Here is a 21636-nt window from a genome sequence, read left to right on the forward strand (position 1 = left end):
ATATGTTGCTCTCCATGGGCATGTTAATGAGAGTAGCTAGAGTTTCCAGCTTAAAGCCAGAATTACGAACCAAGAGTCTTGCTCGAGTAGTGTGCCTTGTGCCACTATCCTTCCTGCAGTTTACACAGGGTATAGTATCTTTAATGTTGTTGGCAACTTGTTTGCCTTCCAACACAGTTTTTAGAATTTGAGAGCAGAATGGTTCTGGGCGGTATCCCATTGTGTCTACTATAGCTAGCTAATAGAGTGGTATTATTAGCAATTCTGGCCTGGTAGGCCACAGAAGTTAGACCTTTTTACCTAGAGCATACATCTTCTTGCTCTCCTTATCAGGATGTGCTTCAGCTGATGATTGTGCTGTTTCTGCCCTTTTCTGTGTGGTTGTAACAAATCTAAGTGATTTGCCTGCGCCTGAAACTACCGTGGGCAAAACGTTTGCATGAGAAAGGTGCGAACTACCAAAGGTTCGCACCTTTCTCATGAGAACACACATACATACGTGCAGCCACCCACCCACCCACACACACACAACACACCCATAACACCCCCCCCCCGCCCACACCCTCAGCACACCCCGAAAATAAACAAACCCCACTTACCCACATCTTCACGCTGGGTTCCTGCAGCGGCAGTTTCCTTTCACTTCCGTGATCGGGAACCGGCGCCACAGGGTCCTTGTCTTTTCTTTTTTATTTTTTTTTTAAACAGAAGGCTGCGGGGGTGTCCCCCCGCTCACTATACCATGAACTGTAGTGAGCGGGGCGATGCAGAGGACAACCCTGCAGCCCCCATTTTTTTTTTTTTACAATGCTACCACCAAAGGTTCGAATTTTTGGTGTTCAAACCTTTGTTGTTGGTAGCATTTCTAGAACATTTGGTCATTGCAACCATTTGTTTTCGGTAAAATTGTCCTAAACCACCAGGGAATCAGGTTTGAGGTGGCCCATAAGTGTCAGTAGGAAAAGGTTTGAAAGTTAGAGGAGCTGGTTGCCTACAGGGGAATTAATGACTGGTTCATCATCAAAATCAGGCGATGGTAACAGGTAATTATCTGGGTCATTATCAGGATCGTCAGTGGGATCATATAAAGTCCCCTGATCTTAAGGAACACATCTCCGTCATCTTCATCAATATGAGTTATATTATGAGATTGTGAAGAAGGTTCTGTATCTAGTCTGGGCTACTTAGCTGGTGTTTCTCCATCACCCATGTCAATGTATTTGTTTGATTTTGGTAATGCTCTATAAGAAATTATCCAAAGAAGAAACGTTGGCCATTGTTTCTTGAAAACCATCTTTTGTCCATGTACCTCTTCAAGGCATATCTTTCAATAGAAAAGCAATTGCCTCAGTATCAGTAAAAAATTGGATCTCTATGCAACGCTTCAAATAAGGGGGACGAAGGGGAAGTTTCGTATGTGTCTTGAGAAAGTATGTAACGGTTTCGACGGCTGTTTGAGGGACTGTTTCAACAGTAATTTGTGAGCATCTACAACATCGGACTGACGGTCCAGTTGGTTATTTTGGCGCCTGTTTGGCAATGGGCATTTTTTAAACTAACCGTTGATGTTTTGTGCCCGGTAGTGGATCGCTCATCGTCTCTTCACTTTGTAAGTCTTGGGGTAAACGTTTGGAAGTGGTTGCATTAGAGTTACGATGCATCGAGCTAGAAGCTCTGGATGCGTCTTGAGATACTGCGTGGCCATGTTTCAACGGGTGTGTCGAATTGTGGCTGAGGGTTGTGTGTTTAAGATGTTTGTGACTCCCCCTGTACTTATGTTTGCGTGAGCCTTGTCACCAGGTGTGGTCTTCACAGCAGGGCCGATGGCCTGTACTTCAGAGCAGGGGACTGGCACGCGGGAATCCGCTGATCCCATTATGTCTTCGGCGTCACTTTGTGTGCCGTAGCTGCCCTGTTCTTCCTTGGACTCCTCCGCGTCAGTGGGGAAGTCTGATAGAGCATTTCCTCGTATGGCGTAAACCGCCCACTGCTTAATGCGTCTGATTTAGGATCAAAGAGCTTGCACGCCGAGCCGCACTTTTCAAAGTTATCCCTGGGAAGACAGTGGTTGCACACACTGTTTCCGTCCACAGGTATTTCCTATTACAGGAAGGGCAACATTTAAACAGGTTCATTTTCCATAACTGGAAAAAAGGGCAGCTAGACAAATATTCTCTACAGGCAATGGAAGATGGCGAAAAAACAATCTGAGGAACTCAACTTGTGAAGGGCCAAGGGTACAGTGCACATCACACTAGGGATAGTATTACAAACACGCCCTGTCGACTTCCAAAACAAGTCATGCAATACTTTGCACCAACCGCTAGATGTCAGCCTATGCAAAGCATGTGATTCTAAGCAGATCCACAAGTCTCAAATGTAATTACACTGAGGAACCAATAGATACTCCAAGGTCTCCTGCCTCAGCAGCGGTACTCAAAGTCAACTACTGACCATAGTGCAAGGCAACAGAGGGTCACAGAGTAAACCTGCAGTATATGTATTTCATTGTTATTCAGGATTCTTGACTCTTAAAGAGAAATTTGCTTCGGTTGTGGACAATAATGGCATTGGTTAAATGACCCACAAAATGAAGCTACGAGAAAAGAGAAAGTGGAATAAGCATATGGCTTGGGGTGGATGAACACCCGGTTCAATTCTGGAGGTCTGGGAGACCCTAACCCTCAGCAAGAATGGACAACCCACAGCACTCCAGTTGTCGGGCCTACAATTTCCATCAGGCCTAGCAAGTCTAGTTCATGCTGAGGGATCATAGAAGTCTTAGGCCAAAACGATTGGAGGGTGAAATGTTGTACAAATATGCCCTTAACTATCTAGGGGTACTGAATCTCCTTTTGGAATAAAAACTTGCAGTATTGATGTTGTATCAGTGTTTTATTTGAGCTCTACCTGGCTATTGAGTGGTAATAGTCTGTTAGGCAGCCAAAGCCATTGTAAGTCAAAGGAGACATGCAAGGGCTGGACATGACTATGGAGTGGCTCTTCAGCGTGTTTGTGTGCAACAATCGGGGGCACTTCGTGGCACAGTCGCTTTGTGTCTGAAGTTTGCCCCTCAAACCTTTCTGCAAAACATCCCCATTCTACCCCCAGAGAAATCCTAAGCAGTATTGGGCACGGACTATGCAAAAAGGAGAGCATGATTTGCAGTAGGGGTATCCCCCCAAGCAAAACAGTGAGAACAGATGGCTGGCAAAATTCAGTGCTGCTCTGGTCTTTTTAGAGCAATAGTTCATAGGTCAGTGATGACCGCATTGTATAACCACAAAGGTAGGTTTGCCCCATTGGCAAACTTTAATACAGGGGCTGATAATCATCTTACATCACACATGAATGCAAAGGTTGAAAAAATAATTAACAAGAAATATAAGTGAAATCAACATTTATCCCAACATGTGGAAATCAAAATTCCAAAAAGTACATAATTCATCATGTGTATAAACCATACAACAAAACAAATCGTTTAATTAAAGCATTAAATACATACACAAATCAATTACATAGAAAAATCACAATTAAAATCTCCCCAAATTTGAAAGTGCATAAATAAACAGTGCAATATATTAGATCCTAGAGTATAATCAAGAGTCTATTCTTTGAACTGGATAATCATAAATCATTCCAGTTCAACCTAATTCCATTTAACATGATAGCAAAAAATTCAATTAGTCAAACAATCCAATATGTGTTAATTTCTTAGACCTTACTATCAGTATCTCAGATAATCAGTTTGTAACTAAAACTTTTAGAAAATCTACATCCGTGAATGCAGTTCTGCATGCTACTAGCTGTCATAGGAAAACTGTAGTTTCCAATATACCCAAAGGCGAATTCATTCGGGCAAGACGGAATTGTCTGCTTACGAAAGACTTCGACCAGGAATGTTCATTGATACGCCAAAGGTTTATAGCTAGAGGCTATGACGTACGCTCAGTAGTAAAAGCAGAACATGATGTACGGACCATGAAGAGATGCGATCTACTCACTCCGAAAATAAGGAACGAGACTGTTCATTCTCAGAAACTCAAATTTATTACTAGATTTAATTCCGATAGTTCGCTGCTTTACAATATAATCAAACGGCATTGGCACATCCTACAACTTGATCGTGATATTACTCCTTGGGTGGACAACTCACCAAGTTTTATCTATACTAAGGCAAACAACCTCAAGAACATACTTTCTCCTTCATTCATGTCAATCCCACCCAAGCAACATACTTGGTTACACCAGCCCCCACGCCCTGGTTTTTACAAGTGTGGGGGCTGCTCCACGTGTTCACATGCACTGGAGACTACCTCCATCGACTTCGGACACTTAGGTACACATAAGATTTTGTCTTTTATTAATTGTAATTCGAAATTCTGCATTTACTGTATTAAATGTGTCTGCGGCCTATTCTATATTGGCAGTACAATACGCCCGCTGTAAATTCGTATCAGGGAACATCTGTACTCAATTACTCAATCTGACTCCAAATATCCCCTAGCTTTGCATTGGCAAAGATCCCATCAAATGGATAACAAGACAATGATCAAATTTGCTGGGATGATGAAGGTGTCACTTCCACAACGTGGAGGCAACCAGATACTCAAACTTAGACAATTGGAAGCCCGATTGATTTGTCAATACCGTACTGTAGAGTTTGGCCTGAACACAGACCATGAACTATCTGTCTTTTTGTGATTACATGTTGTTTAAAAGTTATGGTACACGTGTGTTTTTTAAGGTCTTCGCACATGTCATGCCAATAGGTACCGATTATTTGTATGGATGTCAATGGTAATCAGCCGCTATTTACATGTCATTACTCAACTATCATGCTATCTACCCGGGTGCAGCGCCCCCCCCCCCTTTTTTTTTTTTTTTTTTTTTTTTTTAATGAATACACTTGCTAGCATGGGCGCAACCGTTTTAACACAATCCTTGCATATCCAGTCAGGTCGAGGCGCACTTCCTTTATTTAGCATCTTTTTCAGCACATGCAACACTCTTTATTATAGATGCAGGCACAGGTGTTTTAAAATACACTACTGCCATCCGTGGACAGCTCAAGTGACTTCATACTCCAATTAATTAACTAATGTCTTCCGGATCTATGTCCTTCTGTCTCGCAATTTTTTTTTCAAATTTTTTTATTTATTTATTTATTTATTTATTTTTTATTTATTTTTTTGTAATTCCAATTCTATTTGTGCATTTACCATGCGCAATTTATTTCCGGCATACGCACACCTCAAACATATCCTTGTCTATATGGAGTAGCCTTAATGATTTCCTTTACATGATATCTACACTAGTCCATCATGGCGCTCTTGTTTTCCCATTAACTCTGTGGTGACTCGCCTGTGCACGGGCGTTTTCACTGTTGCTTCCCTCACATCTCCGAGTTATACTCGGCACACAGAGGGTTCCCGTTTGGCTCCAGTTCCCCACATAGCAGTGAAAGTACTGGTGAGTCAACGTTGACAATTTGTACACGGACCCTTCCAGCAAGAATTCTTGCTGCTTCAGATGTCCACAGAGATAAACCACTCAATTAGCTAATTGACCTTTTGTTGCTTTGTTTTCTTTGGCTCTTGCCGCACCTGCATTCTTCGTTTCCTGCCTGTGCTGCAGCAAGATAATAATTTACTGAAAATTCATTCGTGCAACTGCAAAATAATGGTATGTCATTTCTTTATTTTCAAATGACTGCTAGGTGGAAATCTAGTCAGTCAGATTCCTACATAAATAGCCATCCCGTCTTTTGCTTTATAGGGAGCCCACGCCTAACTTTGTCAGATTACTCAACTTCTACCTTTGGTAAGTGGGATAAAACTATATATATAATATTAAAACAATTTTCTATGACGCAACATATTTGCAACCCCTCTTTTTATCGTATTCGATTCATTAAGTTGCCACTTGATAAAACATTTTTTAATTTTGCATTTTTCTCTAGTATTCAAAATACACACTAGCCAAGATTAAGGTACAATTTTAACAGTCAGTGGCCTTATACATGTATTTCTGGCTGATTACCATGAGCATCTTCTCTCACTGAATAATTTTGTTGTTCTTTTGTCTTTTTTCTCTCTCCTCCCTCTTTTCATTGTTTTATAATGTGTTATGTTTTTTCCACCGAATTACGCACTTTTTGTGTTTTCATTTTCTTTCTTTGAATTGGGTTGATTTGATATGTGCATTCGTTGCAACTGTCTGTTACTTTAAACCATATACTCAATGTGTTGGTTTGGCAAACCCTAACTGCCTCCTTGCCCTGGGTCTGGGGACTGGTTTGTTTTGCTATTGAATCATGCTTAACAAATGTTTTCGTTGTACATCAATGTTTTATAATTTTGCACAAGCAGCCTCAGTAGAAGAGCGGGAAGCTCGAAACACGTGTCAGGCTGCACCAATTCTGATTAAAACCACTCATTTAATTTGCAATTGCTTATTATTCTATGTGTGTGCGCAGTTTGAGAGCAAACCCTTTCTTTCTCTAATTCCAATTTCCAGTGGGAATTTGGCAGGCTCCTACTCAAGCTCTCAGCCGCAGCCCTATCACAGCCACATAAGTTACCGTTCTATGCGCTGTATCCTGCTGGCCTTTTCTGCCACTTTTTCTTCAAACAATCCAATAATGCTCTACTTATCGTGCTGTTGCAATATACATTATTACATGGGGTGCGTGGCTAACTGCCATGTAAAGACGACGTGCCTCGCAGAAGCTCCTGCCTGATCCTACATAGATCGGCAGAAAGCAGCATGTTTAAAGTACTAGAAGAGGCCGAGATTGGGGAAAACGGCTCTGACACGAGCGGCAAGCACTTTGCCAGGCTCTCATAGTCTCAGGCTGCGGGGAAGCAAGACGACTTTGGGCCGCGCTCGACCCAGAAGCTGAGGCAAGATGGCGGCGATCAGCAAGAATAGTGTTGTAATCCCTTCCGGGTGGAAGCCAAGGCAGTCGGGAAAAACTGAACAGGGTGCAGAAAGCGGACGGGTCATTGAAGACCAAGATAGCCTGTAGGAAGGAAGCTGCAAGAAGCCCAGTGCAAGCACGCAGATGAACTCAGACCCCACGAACGAAGCAGCCTGGAGGCGGGAGGAAGCGAGAGACAACTAAGCGAGCAACGGAGGATCCCTCAAGCCGTGGACCACACATTAGACCTGCCGGAACTATCAAATAACAGCGGTAAGGAGTGAGAAGGGGAAGGAAGGGAGCAGACGTAGCGCAAGAATAAGTGATTAAGGTGCCGAAGGGAACCCTGGCAGAGCGTGGAATAAAGGGAGGCTCACCTGACCTAGCAATAGATATGTAACAGAGCCCCCGGTGACATTGCAGCAAGGTCTAGAGAAAGCAAGGGGGAAGACACTGGATAAAGAGTGGACAAGTTGTGTGGGAACAGAATAAGCCGGAAGCAGAACGCCCCAAAAATTGATATAATATATGCAGCATAGTAGTGGGGCAAGTACGCAGACCTACACTAACAGGCAAGGAAGCCTGAGCTAAATTGGGCCCATAGCACTGGCCTGCAGCACAGAAGTTGCCAAGGGTGAGAGAAGTGGACCACCTATACAACGGGCAGCGTGACCAAGCGGGGGGCATAAAGAGTGCAGAGGTCTTAGGACTAACAGCCAAGTAACTAGCAAGCATCTGGGACCAAGCAAAAGGGGAATTAAGCAAGCCGGATACGCGAGGATCGCACACACCTGATGGCAACTAAAGGCAGCAAAGCTAAAAGGCAAACAGACCACCAAGGAAGCGTTCACCAAAAGCCAAAAGAGCCCTAAAAGGTGGCACGGCGGCTGAACCGGTTAAAGGCATGAAGGACACACTGGACAAAGGGCATCAGCAAATACTAGCCACCATAGCACCACTGCAAACAACCTTGGAAGCAAAGATTGATGCAGTAATGAAAGATGTGGGACTGTTGAGACGAGACGTTTGGATGCTAGCAGAACGCACGAGACAGTTGGAAGTGCAAGTGAAGGACAACACAAAGGAGGTGACACAAACGACAGAGGACCTCAGAATACTGCAGCAGAGAACAGCAGATGATGCAGAGGGCTGTGCGCGCAGGAACAACATTAGGATTCTGGGACTTCCCGAAGGCGTGGAAGGGACCAACTCCACTTACTATGTAGAAAATCTGCTGCTGCAGGAACTGGGACCCTCACACAAGGACTCGCAATAGAGCGTGCACACCAATCCTTAGTCAGGAAACCACCACCAGGAGTTCCTCTTATGTCCATCATTGCCAAAATATAAAATTACAAGGACAGGGAGAAGATTTTGGCATTTTCAAGAACTGGGGGCAAGATACAAAGTCAAATAAACTGGCAATATACCCAGATTATACCTTCCAGGTACAGAAAAGAGCCCAAATTATTGGGAGGATAGCTTAGCGGCCACATGCTCGCCTTGGAAGCAAGACGACACAGAGCAACACAGGTACGATCCCCGGGTACGCGCTTATAAACCTCTGGGTATTAAGCGCGTTATAAATAAATTATCATATAGCTGTCATGATCTCTGCTTCCAAAAGATCAGGACTTGCCCGACTCCCTTGGAAGCAGACCCATAACCCCGGTTCCGAGTGCCAGCCAGTCCCAATTGGGACCTTTTGGACCCTGTCCTGGCGCCAGTGGCATCAGGCTCATAAAGATGCCCAGTCCCAGCGCTGGAAGCGCCGGGCTCATAATGCTTGGGTGGACTTACCTGCAGCAGACCATGCTGCTTACTTACCTGCCAGTTGAACCCCTGATCCTCTTCTGTTTGGGACTACTTTTCCTGTTGGGTGGGGCAGGAGCCACTCCCTAGGTTCAGAACACTGGAACTCTTCTGGAAAGCAGGAACTCTTTTCTTACCTAGGCGTGGCTGTGGAAGGAGACACCTAAGCACTACAGGAGGCTATTTAAACCACACCCGATGGATGAATCTTGCTTTGCGTTATTCTGCATTCTCTGCAGCAGAATGCTCATCGTGTCTTCTGCTTCTGTTCCTGGGCCTAAGGGAACAAAGGCTTACCATCCTGGAATCCAGTCTTCAGCAGCACCTGTAAAGACAAAGAAAGAACAGGTTAGCACTACGGTCTTCAGCGGCAGCGCATCTCTTACCTGGTCCATCAGCTGTCACCAACGCCTCGCGCTGCATTCCGGCATCTGAAAGACAAAAGCTTACCAGCTCTTCGCACGCTCCGGAGGCCTTCGGCGCTGCATCCCGCATCTGAAAGACAAAAGAAGGTGCGTTTAAAGACATTGGGCAACTTTATTACTCACGTGCCATTACTCCTTCCCACGCCGAATCCAGTGGGTATTCCAGCACCCTTCAGCTTCTCTAAAGCTCCGAACTTGTACCTGCAAGATAAAAGGGACAGTTAGTGCGCATCGTGAAGCAGGCTACAAGCGCTTACTTACGTGCTTCCAGGCGCTTCTATTCCTCACGCGGGTTCGATCCTCAACTCTCATCAGCCCGCCATCCGCCATCGCCGGAACCCTGCCAAACAAGAGATATCATTACAAAAGACTTTTAAGACATTTGAAGTGCCCAGAACTTACCGTTCGTGCAGTTAACGACGGACAGCAGTCCTCTGAGGTCAAGAGGCCTGCACCCTTATCCAGTGAAGAAACTGGTTACGGCACCCTGCCCCGAGGCAGATGGAGAGCTCGGCGTTCACTTACCTAAGGTGAGGGCGTTAACCTTTGGGGTTCTACAGGAGAAGAGAAAGGGAAGAGAGAGGCACCCAATAACCCCAGTTCATTAATCCCATGTTTTCTATCTGCAGACATCTTACTCTTCGAGTCAGACATACAGTGCACAGAGGTCCAGCCCAAAGAGCCAACCGTGTGTTACACATCACCTTTGAAGATACAGCATTCACCCAGTCAAGACCGGCGCCTCTGCGGGAATCAGGTGAGCGTTACAATATCGCCACAAAGGACACTGAGGAAAGCAGGCCTGAAATACATGTTAGCCTATCCGACAGTCTGAAGATACTACATAATGGTTGTGCCCTGTTCTTCGACAATCCAGCAGAAGCGCAAGACTTGATGGACAGCGTGAAAATGACAACAATGGAAGAGGACTGATCACCGCATGTGCTTGTGTCAAGATAGAGCCCCAGGAGCATTAACGGCTGAAGTGACTAATGGCCTGATAATTACATTGGGGGTGGGGGGTAGAGGTCTCACAAACCAGTGACTAAAGGCGCTACGAAACAGATGAGACCAGATGAGAGATCAAACCTGTGACTATACATAATGGTTGCTGACTTGGAAAAGCAGCTTGGAGCAAGATGCAGAAGAGAGGACACGGGCTTCTTTGTAGGAGTGCCCCAGGATAGAGATGCTCCTACTACCCCATACATTTTTGTTAAGGTACGATACTAAGTACCCACCTGTTGGGCACCAAACGCCTGGTCAGTTGACTAGGAGGGGAGGGAGCGGAAGCCCGTTAGTCTGAGCATGCACTGCATAGCTGGGCAGTTAAAGTTGGGGAGTATGAGGAGGCGGAATACAAAGCAAGAGTATTGTCAGTTCATGCCCCGTTAGAACTGAAGTGGGTTGTAGCTGCCCGAAAACTACCAATACCAACCTGGAGACTCCAAAGTGAGTCCCTTCTAGACACAGTATTTAAAGAACATGTAAGGGAACAAACAAAGGATTTTATTTAATTAATGAAGGTAGCGTAAAATTAGTGAGTATGATATGGGAAACATTCAAAGTCATGAGCTTGGGACAAATGATAGCCAAAGCACAGGGGGTACACGCAAGGCCATCACTTCAGAATTAAATTAGAATTGAACAAGAACTAGCAGGGGTTGAGAGAAAGAACAGTGCTGGTCAAGACCATTTGAGTGAAGAAATAAAATTGAGACACGAGTGTCTGATGAACTGGGACAGACTGGGTAAATTCAGCTATGCGCAACATCTAGAGAAAACTCATGCGCAAGTGGAAAAACCTGACAAGCTGCTGGCATGGTTATACAAGAACGACGGTAGGAAAACACCAATACACTCTGTCCAGGATAAAGAGGGCAACATAAGCAATAATCAGTTGGGGGTGAAGAACGCGTTTTACGACTACTATAGCGAGCTGCAGGAGTATTCCTGTTTAGGGAGGAATGGGGAACTACAAGAAGCATTCGACCTCATAACCTTACCAGACATAGAGGTACAGAAAGTGCATGTTGGATGAACCCATAACGACAGAAGAGGTGACGGCCATAATAAGAGCACTGCCCTGAGGTAAAGCACCAGGCATGGATGGGCTGCCGGGCGAATACTGACAACGCAGACAGCCTTGCACCGTCCCGACGAGAGTATACGAGGTGTTTGAAACAGGGTCACTCTAGAAAGTATGAGAGAGGCATTGATAAGGTACTGTACGGTGGCCTCGCTATATGCAATGAAGGTATTTGATTCGGTTTATTGGGATTGGCTCTATGAGACGATAGTTAAATTAGTCGCCAGGCCAAATTACACGAGATGGGTAAAACTGATTTATACTAAGCCTATGGCGAGGGTTAGCATGGGGGGCATCTTCTCGGATGATGGAGTTACAGAAGGCACTAGGCAAGGCTGCCCACTACCTCCAATGCTCTATATCATAGCAATGGCACGAAATAGCGGCATTCCTGCGGCAGGAATACCAGGAAGCAGGGATCACAACAGATTGGGTGCGGCATATAGTGTCAATGTATGCAGATGACAGGTCATTGTATTTCCAGAACCCTGAGGAGAACCTACAACATGTATTCGACATGCTCGACAACTTCAGCAGATTGTCAGGAATTACATTTAACAAGAATGCATCCTGTTTATTCTCGCTGGCCAAACTAGCTGAGGGAAACAACGTTGAGCTACCGATACCAACCCGTGGGATAGAAACACCTTCAGGCATATGGGACTAGAACATCTACCATAACCCGAAACAGGAACACACACCACCATAAAAATTCTGGGGGAAGTTACCTTTGTCAGTAATGGGGAGAGCAGCATTATTAAAAATGGTGGCGCTGCCCAGGATGCTACATTGCTTTGGGAACGTACCATACAACATCCCAAAACAATTCTTTACAACACTCGAAAATGAGTGCACAAGCTTTTTATAGCAGGGCGACAGACATAGGGTGGCGCTCATCACTCTGCAGAGACCTTATAAAAAAAGGTGGGTTGAGAATTCCATGGCTAGCGGATGACCCCACAGTAGACAGCACTCCTACAACCAGCAATACAACATCTACACCTGAAAGACTTAGTATGGGTACCCACAACTAACGCTAGTGAAAGTGAGCTTCAAAATATGACGTACAACTTGTAAAAAACTTGTGATCAAAGATCCGATATCACCACAGATACCCCTTGCAGCAGCAATGTCGGATAATAGAGGACCGAGTGCAAATGTGCAACTACACTGGGAGTCATGAGGTATCATTACCATTAGGGACATAAGGGGAGAAATTGCCTTATTAAAATTCCAAGAACTGCAGGAAATTACTGGGATACATGGGGGAATAGTACCTCCTACACTGTTATATAGTGAATACGATTTAGCGCAGAAAGCCATCAATTGGAGAAGGCACAATAGGCAATGAAGAAGTAGAAACAATAAATACCTCAGATCGAGGGCATACCATATCGATGCTATACGATGTGCTAATAGAACACTGCTCCAGAGGGGAGTTGAGAACCAGGGCAAGATGGGAGTCAGAACTGGGCAAGACCTTTACAAACAGGGAATGGCAGAAGGTATCCGACTATCATAAGGTCTCCAGAAATGAGAGACTGCAACTAATACAATTGTATGCAATACAGAGAGCTCACATAACTCCGAAGTGATAGCTGGATTCAAAAGGTGCAGGTAGACAGTTGTCCCAAATGTAGGGTCATAAACGCTGGAATGGTACATATGTTTTGGGACTGTAACATCATAAAGAAGCTCTGGGGCGAAATTGCACAAAGCGTCCCAAAGAGGCATAGATTTAGATATCCAATCCCCAGAGGCATGCACACTGGGTCTCTTCCAGAGGGGCAAGAACGGGAATGCACTTGGGGAACTTAAAGACCTAAAATATGTGTTGGTCAAACGCATCATAGCTATGAACTGTAAATCAGGGACGGGGCTGCTTGTGGGGGGGGGGGGGGGGATTTGCAAAAATGGACCATAGCAGAAACAGGAGTATGGAAACAGGCGATTAGCAACCAAAAACAAGACCCTGAAGAAGGCATGTTACAGTGAACTGAATTCAAAGAACAAGTTACTTTCTTACCTGGTAACGTTCTTTCGATGGGATGGTCCGTCGACGTATTCCATATCTATGACAGGTAATGTCCACAGCTTTGCTGCTTCGGAAAATCTTTGGCGTCGGCGTCCTGCGTCGATAACGTTGATGCGCCGTCCCCGAGGACCTCCTCTGACGGCCGACGGCACCCGATGCGATAAGTAGGACGCACGACGCCCATAGCCTCTGTTATAGTTTTCTCCCAGAACGTGTGCCACCAGTTTTCTGCCAGTCAGACACACAAGGCCTTGCGGAACGCAAGCTGCAATCGCAAAAGAAATTCTGCAGCGGGGAAGGCAGGGAGGGAGCGATATGGAATACGTCGTCGGACCATCCCATCGAAAGAACGTTACCAGGTAAGAAAGTAACTTGTTCTTCGAGGGGATTGGGTCCTCCGACGTATTCCATATCTATGACAGACTCCCAAAGCAGTACCAAGCAAGGAGGTGGGAAAGAATTTAGAATACAAATTTAACATGTCCAATCAAATTGCGGAGTAGAGAACTGCGTTGCCAAAGGCCAGATCTTGCCCTCTGATGGAATCAAGGGAATAGTGACGTACAAAAGTATGTACTGAAGCCCAGGTGGCTGCATCACAGATGTGACAAATAGGAATTCCCCCTCTGCAGGGCAGTAGACGTAGCCACTCCTCTGGTAGAATAGGCCCGCAAGCCAGCCGGAGGGTCCTTACCCGCCAAGCGGTAACACTCGGAGATAGCTAAAATAATCCAACGAAATTCCGAAACCACCTTCGGAAGAAAAGAAGGACGAACTCTAAGGACAACCCTGTCCTTATGAAACACAGTGAAGGGTGGCTTAACTGAAAGTGCCTGTAACTCACTCACTCTGCGAGCGGAAGTAACCGCAACCAAAAACACAGTTTTCAGAGTTAGCAGTCTCAAAGGGCAAGAATGTAAAGGCTCAAACGGAGCACCCATAAGAAATTTAAGAACAAGGTTCAAATCCCAACCTGGCACCAAAAAAGGTGACGGAGGGAACACATTAGTGAGCCCTTTCCAAAACTGCGAAATTAAAGGAATCTTAAAATAGGAACATTCTTCAGACGAGCGCTTAAATATGGACAGCGCCGCCAGGTAACCTTTAATGGTCCCCACTTGCAAGCCCCTGTGGGCCAAAGAAAGCAAAAAAGACAGAACCATGGGAATGTCACATTCAAAAGAATCCACATTCTGAACTCTGGACCAGTCGCAGAACTTTCTCCAACGGCAACGGTACAGAGACTTAGTTGCCGGCCGCCTGGCCGAGAGCAACACCTCCATCACGTCTTCAGGGAGGTCCCAATCCTTGTACCTCAACCTTTCAGAAGACAAGCGTGAAGATTGAGGGATCTGACCTCTGGATGGAGAACCTGACCCCCCTCCCGTGAGAGCAGATCGTCTCGGTAGGGAAGACGACGTGGAGGGCAGATGGACAGGTCTAGAAGGTCTGGGTACCACGTCCTCCGGGCCCACGCCAGAGCAATGAGGATCATCTGGGAACCGAACCTCCGTAACCTCCGCAGCACTTGCGGGATGACGGGGACTGGAGGAAATGCGTACAGCAGTGGGAATGACCACTCCACCACAAACACGTCTCTTAAGGCTCCTTTTGGAGGAAATTCCCGCGAGCAAAACCTTTCGCACTTCCGGTTGACACTGGAGGCGAAGAGAACCACTTGAGGGGTCCCCCAAAGGGCGAAGATCTCCAGGAGAATCTCCTGAGCCAGCTCCCACTCGTGAGAGATCGTGCTCTGCCTGCTCAGAGCGTTCGCCGTCTCGTTGTCTCCGACCGGATGAACCGCCGAGATCGAAACTTCCTGCTGGATGGCCCAGAACTCGAGCTGCATCGCCTCCCTGCACAGCGGAAGTGACCCTGCCCCCCCCCTTTTTGTTGAGGTAGTGCATGGCCACCGTATTGTCCGTCAGAATCAGGACACTCTTTCCGTGCACAGTCGGCAGAAAAGCCTTCAGGGCTAGCCTGACGGCCCTCATCTTCAACAGATTGATATGGAGTCTGGACTCCGACGGAGACCAACGACCACTGACTGTCAACTCGTTGGCATGAGCTCCCCATCCTGTGAGGGATGCGTCCGTCACGATCGTCACCTCCGGCCAGGGCAGCCAAAATGGGGCCCCCTTCATCAGATTGCCCTCGACGGCCCACCACAGAAGGTCCCGGACTACCGAGGGCGGCACCTGAACAGAATCCGACAGCCTGCCAGAGGACTGAGACCACTGGAGCTTGAGTGCCCACTGCAAAGATGCCCTCCGCAGACAAGCCTCTGGCACCAGAAGAATGCAGGATGCCATGAGGCCGAGCAGTCTCAAGAATTTGGACGCTGGGAGATTCTGGGCAAGCTGAAACTTGTGCACCATCTGTTGAATGTGAAGAGCCCTCACCTGAGGAGGAAAACACTGCCCCAGGGACGTGTCGAGCACTGCTCCGATGTACTGGAGCCGCTGCGTTGGTGTCAAATGGGACTTCTTTAAATTGAGGGAGAAGCCCAGCCTGTGAAGGGAGTGGCAGGTGACGGACAGATGATCCAGGACTTGCTCGGGAGAGCTCCCCCTGATCAACTAATCATCCAGGTAGGGGTAGGTGTGAATCCCCCCCTTTCCTGAGATGCGCTGCCACCACTACCATGAGCTTGGTGAAAACCCTCGGGGCGGAGGTCAATCCGAACGGCAGGACCCGAAACTGAAAGTGCGAGTCGTCAACCGCGAACCTCAGGTACTTCCATGTGCCGGTCCATCCCAAGCACAAGTAGTAAGCATCCTTGAGGTCGAGAGACACCAAACAGTCCTGAAGTTGAAGGGCCTGGAGGACTTGAGAAAGAGTCACCATCTTGAACTTGTCCTTCCTGAGGAGTTTGTTCAAACCGCACAAGTCCATGATGGGTCTCAATCCCCCGTCTTTCTTCGAAATCAAAAAATAAGGGGAATACCATCCCTTGTTCCTCTCCGCTACAGGCACCAGTTCTATGGCGCCTTTCTCCAGCAGGGCTTGAATTTCCTGCGCAAGAGGTGGATCCGGACTCTTCAAAGAGGTTCCCTGGTGGATTGTCGTGAGGCCTCTGCCGAAAAGGAAGACAGTAGCCGTGGGTTATGATCTCCAGAACCCACACATCCGAATTAATGGCTTGCCACTCTACAAGATGCTGCGCCAGCCTTCCCCCAACCGGCGAACCATGGGACCTGGCCTCATGACTGAGTGGTAGCGGCTGCTGCGTTGCCTGAGGGCAAAGAGGCAACTGCCCGAGCGGCCTTGGCACCTCGAGTACCTTTGTTTCCACCTCTGGCACTCTTACGATGGCCTCTTTGACTGCTAGCTCCCCTCGCTTTACTGAAGGACGAGTAATAGCGAAAGGAACCTCCCCTCCATTGCTGTCCCCTAGGACGAAAAGGTGGAGGTTGGCGAACTGCAGCGCCCAACGACTTCGCTGCAGCTTTGGAGATCTGCAACCTCTCAAGGCTCTCGTCAGCCTTGCTGCCAAAAAGGTGTTCGGTGTCAAAAGGCATGTTGAGGAGCCGGGACTGCACATCAGGAGCTAACCCAGGCTTCCGCAACCACGCAAACCTGCGCATTACGGTGCTCACCGCCATGGACCGGCTGACACAATCCGCCAAGTCCAAACCCGACTGAACGGCCTCACACATAGCATCCTTGCCATCCTGAACCATAGCAAGGAAACCATCCGTTCGTCTCCTTCGGGAATATGATCAGCCACTAATGCAACACAGTTCCACAGAGTGTGTGTGAAACGAGACAAGGCACATATGGAGTTGGCCGCCTGAAGCGCCATACCCCCCGAAGAAAACACTTTCTTCGCCCAGCAGTCAAAACGTTTGTCGTCCCTATCCGGATGGATGGTAGGATACGACGCCTGCTTTGCCGGGGCCGAAGCCGCCTGCACCACCAAACTCTCCGGGGTGGGGTGCCTAGACAAGTAGCAGGGGTCGCTACTGGCTGGACGGTATTTTCGCGACAAAGACTTGCCCACTGCCGAGAGACTCTTCAGAGCAGTCCAAGCTGCCGCCGCCCTTCTCTGCAGAGCCATATGAAAAGGCAAAACCGGGTCAGTGGGTGGACCGAGATCAAGGATGTCCATGTGATCATCCTGAACGAACTCCCCTGGGGGAGCTGACCAACCCAAGTACTTGGTAACCCGAGACATAAGGCGCCGATATGAAGACTCGGCATGAGTGCCAGGCTCCGGCCGACAAAAATCCACCTCCGGAGAGGTGTCCAGTCCACTGGCATCATGCAGCGACTGCCTCAGGTCATCAAACTGGCTAAGGCCCGAGATAAGGTCATCTGGAACCGGAACCAGGCCGCCAACATAGCCTTCATCACCCTCTGAAATGTACTCCAGGCGGGGAGAGGAAGACCTCTGTGGACCAAAGCAGTGCCGGACCTTAGCCATCGCCTTTCTAGGGGCAAACCCCATGTCACGGGGCCCCTCCGACACCACCGCCTCAAAAGGCGTTGAGGGCGCCGAACGAGTCGGTGCCGGCATCGACAGAAAAGGCGTCGAGGGCGCCGAACGAGGCGGCGCCAGCGTCGACAGAAAAGGCGTCGAGCGAATCGGCGTTGACGTCAGCTGCAGCGCCGCCAGCATCAGCGGCGTCGACACAGTTCTCGTAGCCGGAGCTCCGAGCGCGTCTCTCGACAACCTAGGCGCCGACGACCAACTTGGAGGCAGAGCCTCGAGAGAAATCGTCAACAACCTCAGCGCCACAGGCGTCGACGTCTTCTTCGAAGACGGCACAGGATCACGCGGTTTCGAGCGCGTCGAGGACCGGGACCTGGCACGAGCATGGCGAGAACGGCTACCCTTGTCCGAGCGGGACCTCTCCCGCGAGCTGTACCGACCACTCGAGCCCGAAGGCGTTCGAGCGGTGTCTCTCGCCCGGTGCCGACCGACCCTACTCGGAGGCGCGGACGGACCGGTGCCCTGCGATTCCAGAATCGCTACCATCTGCTTCCCGAAGGAAGCCCATTCCTCCGGTGTCGCTTGCATGGAGGGATAAGCGACCCGCCGACGGGCGGAGTCCTCGGAAGAGGACGGGGAAGGCGACCTATGCCGGCGCTTACTGGAATGCCTCGAAGAGGCAGAGGAGTAGCGAGACCGACTCCTGGAAGGAGACCCACTGGACTTCCGACAATGACACAGTCGCCCCTCGAGTCATCCGTCGAAAGCCCCGCAGACCTCGACTTCCGGGGCTTAGACACCCGGCCGACCGACAGCTTCTTCTTGTGTTCCTGCAAGGCCTTTGCCGTGAGCGACTGGCAGTCGACACAGTCGTCCGTATTGTGGGCCTCCCCGAGGCACCAGAGGCAGGCGTCGTGCGAGTCCGTGACCGACATCTTGGACCCACAGTCCCCGCAGTTCTTGAAGCCCGGACGCGGGGTTGAAGATGAGAAAGACATCGCCACGAGCAGGTCTTCACAACGAACCGAGAATAGAAAACAACAAACTCCAACGAGTCAAGGCGTACCGAGATTCACGAAGCGAACACGTTCGCGGAAAAAACGGAACTGAGGCTATGGGCATCGTGCGTCCTACTTATCACATCGGGTGACGTCAGCCGTCGGAGGAGGTCCTCGGGGACGGCGCATCGACATCATCGACGCAGGATGCAGACGCCAAAGATTTTCCGAAGCAGCACAGCTGTGGACATTACCCGTCATAGATATGGAATACGTCGGAGGACCCAATCCCCTTGAACTAACTTTATTCAAGCCAAGAACGGGGAGAGACTATGTTGCAAGAAGTAAGGGGTAATTGGAAAGAAAGGGTGCAGGACAAGCAGGGATAAAATATCATGGCTAGGTAAGGGGTAGGGTGGACGCAGGGGTTGGGAACGTTCAAATTGGGTGATGCAAAATGGCCTAGAGACAAATAACACTGTTAAACTGTATGCCAGTGAATGTATTCACCAGTATGTTGTTGTATAAAAATAAAAGAAATACAAATAAAAAAATCTATTACAAATGTATTTGGTTCTATAATGCATTCTGCCTACTCGTTTATAGTTCAAGAGGAAAGTGCCGACTGCATGTCCATGAGTTTTGCCAGTAGGGCATTGTCAATGCTAGCAAGTGTAAGTGCAGCAGGTTGAAGGATCTCTCCTGTTGAATTTTACTTTTATTCTGCAGTAATAGTATTAACATTCAGGTCTACAGGTCCTATTCATATTTAAATGCATGCGCTCTTCATCTATACATAACATGGTTACTTTTAATTATCTTGCAGTCTTATTCTTGTTCTTAGCACATGGTTGCATGCTAATGCTCTCAGCAGTCATCCGCCCTCCAAAATACTTTGACACTAAACATGCAAGAGTGGCACAGAGGCACATGTCTAACAATCCAACCATTGTTTTATTAATTTAGAAGCTAACACATTATATGTAGGATGAATGTCGCAGATTAAGAATGGCCTAAAATTAATTGTACAAGCCGAAGACAAGTTCTGTGGACCGTCTATTAAGGGTACTCCAGAATATATAAAATCACGCCAGATCAAAAACCCAATAGGCAGTGGACAAGCGACTGGTCACTTGACCAGCACACACAAATCCAGAATATTAAGTGGCAGGAGAAAACTTCTGACAACATATGGCGATAAGTCACAATAAATAATTAATCCTGTTACAAAATTTTGAAGTGTGATTTCTTTTTCCAATCTATGAAGACTTGATTTATGGTAGAACAAGTAAAACAAAGTTATTCACAATTGTCCAAGATCACTTTAATGATGCGAAGGATCATCGGAACACATTAATGAGACGTTTAATCTTTTTCAATCGACTTGGAATTGAAAGAAAGACTAGAAGCGCAACTAGTGGTGAGCTACTGGGCAGCAACTGGATTAGTATTGGTTGTTCAAGTCACATAACCTTGTAGTCTCATTCCTTGAGGCTCTTGCAAATGTCCTTTTTTCACAGATGTGTTTCGGCTCTTAGTAGCAAAAGACTAATTACTACAAGGTACACAAATCTGTTTTCAGTAATTTCTTGTACCTTAGTATTGGCATTTATTTCAAATACCTTTCCAAAGAAAAAAGTAAAACTGCAAAAAGTATAACCCTAAGGGAGCGATGCACCGTTCTAGGACTCTGAGCATGCATTTTCAACTGATGTATGCAATAGTACAGCTTTACAAGTAAATCAATCTTCAAAGAATTTTGCTGCAAAACGGACTTGAACTGGTATTTCAAGTCTCAATGCCCAACAGAAGTATATTCTACAGTATACCACTGAATATTTTACTTAGATTTCTCACTGTTAGAGTGGATTTAGGCTTTTTGCCTTAGTTCAGCTAGAAAACGCAATGGATGTAGACAAGGTAACTAGGATGATTGGACAATTCTGCGGTGCCAATCTTACTCAAATCTGAGTTTCTGTAAAACCATATGTCAGTTCTGCCTATTTAAGTTCACACTTTAATTACTGCTCACATCCTGAATTTATCAAAACATGCCAACAAAATGAAAGACACCCTGAGAGCTTTACCTGATGTGTTCTACAGTGATGTGCTTGTGGAGTCCCACAAGATAAAATAAACTAATCCAAGGGTCTTTTACACAGTGGTAAACCAAGGTGTCTGTTGCGAAGAACCATCTGGAACTTGGCAGAAGGCGTCCCATGTCCTTGTCACCAGTGTAGATTCCTCAGCTGAACAAGACTGTCCTTGCTCAGGTATACCATCCCTTTCAAACACCTGCAAAAGAGAAATTAATTTTATGAGAAAAAAAATCCAAATTGCAGAGTACAGACTGAAAGAGTTGTAACAGTGAAGTAATGTTGTGTCCAATCCGTTAGTGAACTCCTCTATTCAGAAATGAGACAGTTGTAAAGGAATATTATTACGTGGCCTTATACAGTTTAACAAAATGCATCTAATGTGCCCATATTACAATAAAAACCTCTTTAGTTTGTGTGTGGAACACATATAAGAATGAGGCAGCTCTAGAAAGCACCATGAAAGGCACAAAAAACTGATATCAAGAGTACCTTATATGGACCAATATCCATGAATGATTCAAACAAACAAAATTCTGGTAATCGGAAAAGCAAAATTATTTAAGTGCATCCTTGCTGATCCAAATGGGTGAATATGGTCTGTATATTAGGTGCCATTGAGACTAGACTTCTAAAACTACATACAATTTAAAAGCCTCACTATGGGTGCATGGCCAAGCTGGCTGCTTGATAAGAGATCTTTGAGAGCTCTGTGACCATGGCTTCTGTCCTTGCCCTACCACCTACCACACTGGGACCCATAAGTTATTACGCAGCAAATGACGCATGAGTGAACCCTTACCGACGGTAACAAATTCTAGGTT

General features: G+C 47.0%; 1 protein-coding gene across 10 annotated transcripts in view; it reads right to left on the reverse strand.

The window, feature by feature from the left end:
• The window catches only part of R3HDM1 (R3H domain containing 1), a 1943510-nt gene that overhangs the window by 1802000 nt on the left and 119874 nt on the right, over positions 1-21636 (reverse strand). For all 10 annotated transcript variants that reach the window (XM_069616551.1, XM_069616544.1, XM_069616545.1 and 7 more), the window contains exon 2: positions 20804-21011. The gene's annotated coding sequence lies outside the window, so the exon portion shown is untranslated. The remainder of the gene's footprint in view (positions 1-20803; positions 21012-21636) is intronic.

Source organism: Ambystoma mexicanum, chromosome 9 (genome assembly GCF_040938575.1).
Source record: "Ambystoma mexicanum isolate Mex_15411 chromosome 9, UKY_AmexF1_1, whole genome shotgun sequence".
Taxonomy (NCBI): domain Eukaryota; kingdom Metazoa; phylum Chordata; class Amphibia; order Caudata; family Ambystomatidae; genus Ambystoma; species Ambystoma mexicanum.